The following is a 6,348-nucleotide window of genomic DNA, read 5'->3' on the forward strand; positions in this document are numbered from 1 at the left end:
TGACAACACCAAGTCAAGGGTTAAGATCCCCTTACCGGTCATCTTTTAAAAAAAAAGAAAATGTTCTAAAACTGGATCATGGTGATGGTTGCACAACTTGGTAAATTTACTAAAAGCTATTGAATTCTACACTTAAAATGGGTAAATTTTACATTATGTAAATTATGCTTAAAGTTGTTTAAAAAATTTTTAAACAAAAGCCATTTGCTGCGTCAGTCTTCTGACCTGATGTGCCTCTAAGAGCCCTGAAACAAACCCAGAGTCTGGGAGTAGGGGTGCCAGATACATTGTTGGCTAATTATGGTAACCCCAGCTTGGGGTCCTTACTCCTGCAGGATCCCTGGGGCAGGGAAACAGACTTAGAGGTGGTCACCTGGCGTTGCACCTCCACCCACCGCCCAGGGTGATTCTCCAAAGCCTGGGAGAGTGGGATGGGGAAACCAGGTGGTAGAAACAGCAAGCAAGGTGAGAGAGGGTGGGGCAGAGGTCACTGCCAGCGTGGAAGCCCAAAGCTGGGCTCAGCGAGTGGGAGTGGCCAGAACCAGAGAACCAGGGGTGGTAACACCAGGGCTGGGGTGGGGAGTGGCGTTTACTTTTTGCCATGCCCCACGCTAGCCCTTCACACAGATACTCCGTATCATCCCCCAACAGCCCAGTGAGGAGGTTGTCGTTGTCCGTTGTCACAAGTGGGGAAATAAAGATTCAAGAGATTAAGTAAACCTTCAAGCTCACATAGCTGGTAGGAGCAGAACCTCAGTCCAGGGAGAGGTCTTTACCCTCTTGTTGGGGCACTTTCCACAAAGGCGGTGGAGTCCAATGGTTAAACCAATGGTTCCATCCGGTTCTGGGCTCTGATAAACTGGGGTCAGACATATTCAGTTACTGGGTTTGTGGATTTTTGCAAGTTGTTGAAGTCTGCTGAGCTTCAGGACCTGCATCTTAGAAGTGGGGGTAATGATAATAATAGGGTCTGGCTGGTTAGCAGACTTGGGACAGTGTGGTGCTGGTAACACCAAGGTCAAGGGTTCAGATCTCCATACTGGCCAGGTGCCAAAAAAAAAAAAAAATAATAATAATGTCCACCCACCCCCAAAGGGTTGTTGGAAGGATTAAATGAAATGGTCTAGGTAAAGTCTGCTGTCTGCTGCTCTATCTGGCTGCTGGGCAGGAAAGTTTCCTCCTGGGTGTGCCAGAGACCTTGCTGCTTGAAGATGATAGAATGTAACTTCCAGACACCGTGAATCAAGGAATTCCTGTTGGGGTATCCTAGATCCCCAGGGAATTCCCAAAAGAAACAGACATGGCTGTCTCTGCCTTTTTGGGGGAGACCCCTCAAACCTGGGGAGACTCTCTGTGGTGCTGCACCCATAGAGTCTAGGTTCTGTCCTGGCCCTTGCACTCACTGATTGCTTAACCTAGCTGAGCCTCTGTCTCCTTATCTATAACATGAAGTACCTAATACCTACTTCCTAGGGTTGTTATGAGAATAATAATATCCTATATATGACAGAGCCTTTCAAAAGGAAGCCACTCAATAAATGTTTACCAAAAAAGGGGTGCAAAGTGCATGTTAACGGAAGATTGCTTGCTGGAGGGAAGGCAATTGGGCTGGTTTTTGTGTGCCATACATGTCCATGTAGCTTGTAAGTCCACTGTGTCTTGTTCTGTGTTGTCTCATGACCTTAGGGAAGAGGGCCTTCCAGAATCACAGGGTCCACCCTTCCAATCACAGAGGGGAAACTGAAGCTAAGAGAAAGCAAGTGATTGCCTGAACTTCTACAAGCAGAGCTGGCCTGTGTCTCCCAGGCCTGTTCTCTCCCCACCGCTCCACCCTGCTTCTTGTGGCCATCTTGTTTCCACAGGATTCTATGCTCCAGAGGACAGGCACATTTGCACCTTTGTTCCCTCCCAACATTCTTTGGGCATTCTCTACCCAAAGAGGACATTCAGGAAGAAGCTACATGCATGTGGGACATGACTGGCTATAGCTGTCGCTTGCACTTGTTGTGTGCACGTGTACAGAGAGAGAGAGTGAGCAGAGAAAAGCTGCCAGTTCGTGGGTCTACAGACCCTACATCAACCAAGAGTCTCCCTCAGCAGCCAACTACCTGCTAAAAGACAGTGGGTGACTAGAAGGCCTGGGACAGAGGTGAGACCCTAGGCTTATATAAGAGATATATAAAATCTCTTATTTTTCTAGGCACCGTGACAAATGTTGGCAGCTGCACCCAGAAGAGTTCTTATTTTTTAACAAATTCACAGCTTGTTCTAGGAGCCATGATGCTGGCTTTTCCCAGGCTTGGCCACTGCTGAGTGTAGAGATGTGGCCTTCTCTCGATCTCTAGGTCAAGAAGGCAGGAGGCCTGGGAAGAGACAGAAGATGTCAAGAGCTAGGTAAGGCTCTCAGGTGAGGAGTAACTGAGGCCCTCACCTCTAGCCAGGTTCTTCTTGTTTGTTTGTTTGTTTTGAGCTACAACTCCAGAATAGAGTTAGCTGGCAGAGCTAGAAAAATACTCAGAAGTTATCCATCCAGCCATGCCCTTTTATAGGTGAGAAAACTGAGGCCCAGAGGGGTGGTGACTTGCCCAAAGTCTCTGTCGCTCTTCCCCCAAACATCTCAGGCTTCCCCCAAACATCTTAGCCAAGCATGACTGTGTGTTGGCTGCTGGACCCAAACTGGGTTCCCTCGCCCTCAAGATCAGAGGAGAGAGGAAGGGAAAGGACGAAGAAATTGTTTCACCTTGTTGGACCATCCAGAAGTTTCCAGCTGAAAGGAAGGAAATCCAGTCCACCCCTCTCATCATACAGATAAAGATACGGAGCCCAGAGAGAGAGAAAACACCCTCCGAGTAACTTTCATTACACGCTGCATAACTCAGTCCTCAGTGAGGTTGGCTTTGTTTTGTGCCCAGGGGCTCATAGATTGTTTGCCCAGAAATAAACTTTCTTCTGGCTCAGGGTAGGACTGGGCATTGTAAACAGCCCATGCAGAGGACTGAGCTTGAAGCATCCTGAAGGAAGGAAGGTCCGGCCTAAACTTCAAAGCCCGGCACTGTGCTGGACGTTGTCATACTTGTCATCATCTCATGTGGGACTCACAGAATGCCAGACTGAAAGGGACCACAGAGAAGAGAAATCCAAGTCCTATTTCCCAGATAAGGAGACCAAGGCTCTGAGGGAAATGACTCATCCAATAGCACACGGGATGGAATTGTCCCTAAGAGCCAGGTTTTCTCACCTCCTGTCTTGTTTTCTTCCTTTCCTCCTCCTCCTCCTCTCCTTCCTCCTTCCTGCCCTTGCTCCTCCTCCTTCTAGTTTTTGCAGTCCCCGTAGTGCCTAACATTGTGCTGGCCTCATAACTTTTCAATATGCTCAATAGGTTCTTGCTGAATGGAATATATACAAGATGCTTTTGTGTACAATGCACCTTTGGTCATTGATAAAAGCTTTAAAAAGTGCATATTGTTTTTGATAAATATCTAGTAAATGCTTATTACTTGGGTTTATCAGCTCAGTTCTTCCTCATTCTATATTATTTTCTGCTCAAGGCTGGATTTAGGTAGAACTGGACTTCTTCCACTCCAGTCACTCTTCGGAGGTAACTAGGGCCACTTAAGTATGGCCCCTCCAGGGACCTGAACTGTGGGTTAGATCGCTCTGGCCAGAGAGAGCCTCCCTAGAGACTTTGGAATCCTGCCCATGGATCTGAGTATTTCCATCCAGGAGAAATTCTGGCTGAGAGTTTGGAAGTGAGGGCACATCTGAACTGGTACCCAGTTGCTCCCTGGGCATTGCTAACCTTAGAGGGCACAGACCCTTGGGCAAGTGAGAGGGCGTGGGGAGGAGGTGGGTGCTGTCAGTTCAGCAGTGTCCACCAAGCAGGGAGGAAGTCTGCTCTATCTCTTGCCCCAAGTGCCGGCCAGGACATTTCTCATGATTCCAGATAAGACAGCAACTCCCAGAGCCCCTAGCAGTATTGTTCGCCACTCCCCATTCCTCTCCCAGCCCCTTTTCAAAGTCCAATTGTGCTGCCATCTGTCAGGCTCTATAAGGTAAATGCCTGGCTCTCCTCCGAGATTTATTTCCTTTTACCAAGAGGCCAAATTCAATACTGGTTCCCAGAGTCAGAAGTTTCCCAGTCAGCTACGAGATCCCATCTGCAGGATCATCCTGGCAAGGGTCTCTGCCTAACTTATGGACTCATAACAGAAGACAGTTCTATTCTTTGTAAGGAACTTTAAGTTCCTTAAAGGCAGAATCATCTCTATATCCCCAGCACCTACCACAGGCACTCAAAAAACATATGTAGAATGAATGCTAAATTATTCAGTCCCCACTTAACCTGAGAAGCAGAAATCTGAAGGCTCATCAGGGCCCCATATGGTAAATTCTTATAACTTCTGGAGCATTTAGTCAGGCAAAGAGAAGAGGGGAGGAGAGCATTCCAGAAAGAAAAAACAGCCTGTGCAAAGGCCCCGAAGAGCAAAGAGCATATTGTTTAAAAACATGAGAGAAAGGCCACATGGCTGGAGTACAGAGAACTAAGGGAAGAGAGGTGAGGTAGGTAGGGGATCAGATCATGCAGAAACTTTCAGCTGGTTTTTGTCCCACCTACAAAGAGAGGACCAGCTGCAGCAAAATCCCCCGGGGTACTTATTAAAAATCAAGATTTCTGGCTCTCACTCCCACTTAAAAATAAGCTCTGGAGGTGGGTTCCAAGAATTACCATTTTGAATAAGCTCTTCAGGTGATTTGTAAATACCCTAAAGTTTGAAAACTTTTCAGGATCAGTTTCAGATATCAGTGACAAAATTGGAAAGGTTTCAAGCCCTTTCTTAATTAGATTTGTGTTCTAAAAAGGTTACTCTGGCTTTGCCAGAAAGGAGTGGAGGGGTTGGGGGGCGGTTACAGTATCTCAGTGAGGGGTGCTTTGGCTCAGAAGAGGGGTGGGGATGGAGATGGATGGGAGTGGACAGATTCATGAGATTCTTTTTAGGAAGAATCTTTATCACTTATTACAGAAACATTTATGTATGTCTTTATCACTTATTACAGAAACATTTATGTATGTCTTTTACTTTCTCTGATTAGGTAAGTAATACATAACTGATAAAAAATTTCAGATATACAGAAAAGGCAAAGAAGAAAGTAAAGCAGGCCAGTTAGTTCACTTGGGAGAGCATGGTGCTGATATCACCAAAGTCAAGGGTTTGGATCCTCCAATAGACCAGCCACCAAACATAAAAATAAAGATAAACATTTTGGTATATATCTCTCCAGGCTTTTTATCTACATATGCACTCAGACATATGAATCTAGTTTGTTGTTGTCATTTACAATAACGGAACAATTCAGTGATGCTTCTTTGATTACTGATTTTCGACAAAACAATATAACATCTTTTCAGGTCAATATAGACCTACATATATTTTTTAATTTATTTTTTCAATTGAAATATAATTGATTATACATATTTATGGGGTGCAAAGTTGACTATAAGTATTTGTGTATAGTATGTGATGATCAAATCAATATTATTAGCATGTTCATTATTACAAATCATATTCTTTGTGTCTCTTACCCAATTACTCCCTAACCCCTCTCTCGGACTGGATGGCATTCTACTGAATGAATGTCCCCTAGTTTATTTGCCAATCCCCTATTGATGGATATTTAGGTTGTTTCTAACTTTTCATCTCATTATGAAAACCATCTCTTTCCTTCTATGCTCATCTTTGAACACGGTAATGTTTATTTCCTGAGAATAAATTTTTGTTATTCTGAATTGCTAGGTCCTTGACAAACAGTCTAGGTTTAATCTTACATACTCATACTGTGTCCAAGGGGAGTTGTAGAGAGGAGGGCGCCAAAGTCGGGGACCAGAAGTCTTTCCGGTTCCTGGTCTGTCCTTTAGAAGGTCTCGGACTGTTACAACCGTATCCTGGTCTTTCCCGGGCCTTTCTTTCCCTGGCGCGGATGCGGTCAGATGTGGCTCGTTGGAGACCTGTCCGATCCATCCACCCCCAGCTGGGCCCCAGCAGGAGCCTCGGCGGCCCTCCTAGCCCCCAGGAATCCATCTCCAGTTCCCCTGCCCCGCCGCGGGAGGGCGCGATAGGGAGCCGCTGAAGAAGGCAACGGTGGCACCATCCACGGTTTGAAAAGGAAGTCGAGGAAGCGCAGGGAAAAAAGTCGTAGCTCCCCAAAGCCAGCCCCAGCAGCCAGCCCCGGCCCCTGCAGCGCTCCTTCCACCCCCTCCCCACCCAACCCTTCGCGGGCTCCGGCCCTTTAAGAAGCTGTCCCGGTGGCGCTGCTGGCCCCGCCCGGCGGGGAGGGCCGAGCGCTAGGGGC

This window comes from Galeopterus variegatus, unplaced genomic scaffold, assembly GCF_000696425.1.
Source record: "Galeopterus variegatus unplaced genomic scaffold, G_variegatus-3.0.2 Scaffold1037, whole genome shotgun sequence".
Taxonomy (NCBI): Eukaryota; Metazoa; Chordata; class Mammalia; order Dermoptera; family Cynocephalidae; genus Galeopterus; species Galeopterus variegatus.